The 1,343-nt window shown below is 32.5% G+C and overlaps 1 protein-coding gene across 4 annotated transcripts in view; it reads left to right on the top strand.

Annotated features, from left to right (window-relative positions):
• Positions 1-235: 235 nt before the first annotated feature.
• The window catches only part of LOC108247458 (ankyrin repeat and SOCS box protein 15), an 85,945-nt gene continuing 84,837 nt past the window's right edge, over positions 236-1,343 (top strand). For 2 of the 4 annotated variants that reach the window (XM_037980822.1, XM_037980823.1), the window contains exon 1: positions 236-751. The gene's annotated coding sequence lies outside the window, so the exon portion shown is untranslated. The remainder of the gene's footprint in view (positions 752-1,343) is intronic. The other 2 variants (XM_017435597.3, XM_017435596.3) reach the window with 2 other exon arrangements.

The following is a 1,343-nucleotide window of genomic DNA, read 5'->3' as shown; positions in this document are numbered from 1 at the left end:
TATATATATATATATATATATATATATATATATATATATATATATATATATATATATATATATATATAAATAAAACTGAGTATCATCAGCATAGCAATAAAAATGATCCTATGCTGTCTAATAATTTCTACTTCATGAAGGCATATATAAAGTAATTCCAGCCCTGAACTTTGGAGGTACTCCATGACAAACAGAGGTGTATAAAAAAGATTCATTATTTACATTTACAAACTGGAATCTATCAGACAAATATGATTCAAACCATTTTAGAGCTGCTCCTGTAATCCTAATATCATGTTCAAGTCTCTGTAATAGAATATTGTTATCAATTACATCAAATGAAGCACTGAAATCTAACAGGACAAGTATGGATACAACTCCACTGTCTGAGGCCATGAGAATATCAATCTTAGTTTAACTGGTATGAAAGATGGTGGCCTGTACTCATTTTTTCAAGGAATGCTTGACCTTTGTTATTGATAGTCATTAGCTATTGAAAATATGTGCAGAGGGAGATTATACTTCTTTGCTCTAGAATGGCCTGCATGGTAAATACAAGAACTGGAACAGGAGACATCTATAAATAGCTAGGGGGAGTGCTTGTGTGAATGTGAACAGCGTTTAAGGCTGGAGGGGTGGGAGCAGTTCAGCTATGACACAAATACTTTGCTACTGCTTTGCCATGTCACTTCAACACTGAAAATACTAATAGGTGAAAAGGACACATTTATCATCTCTTCTCCTTCTGCAGGTGAGTCTGACGTTTGATGAGAATGTCATTGTTAAAATTAAAAACATGGTTATAATGTAAAAGCCCTACAATCTGTAGCGAGCTGGTTAAACCAAGGAAAGTTACATTGACCTCAGCTGCTGGGTTGAACTTTGTATTGAAACAACGATGTATCAGTGACATTTAGTAGCTGTATCCTAATCAGTTATTTCTAGCAGCAAACTGTAAAACTATAAACATAATACTGTATGTTTATTATGTTGTTACACTAAGACCTGAAAACCTGTATTTCATTCTGTCATGTTCACATTTAAAGAATCTCTTCCACTATTGTTTTCCTCTGTCTTGCAGATTAATGCAATAAACAGCAGCAGCTTAAATAATAATAATAATAATAATAATAAATCCAATTTATACCGCACTTTTCATTAACAAAAATCTCAAAGTGCTACACAGTGCAAATTAAAATCAAAGATAAAAAAATCAGAGATAAAAACAACATCATAAAAAACATGTAGAAGCAGAATAGGCTTGCTTAAGTAATAAAGTCTTCAAGCCTCTTTTAAAATCAATCAATGGTTGGGGAGCTCTCAAATAATCTGGGAGAGAGTTC

The sequence above is a fragment of the Kryptolebias marmoratus genome, linkage group LG17 (genome assembly GCF_001649575.2).
Source record: "Kryptolebias marmoratus isolate JLee-2015 linkage group LG17, ASM164957v2, whole genome shotgun sequence".
NCBI classification, from domain to species: Eukaryota; Metazoa; Chordata; class Actinopteri; order Cyprinodontiformes; family Rivulidae; genus Kryptolebias; species Kryptolebias marmoratus.
Note: the sequence above shows the minus strand (reverse complement) of the source record. Positions and strands in the feature narration are given on the sequence as shown.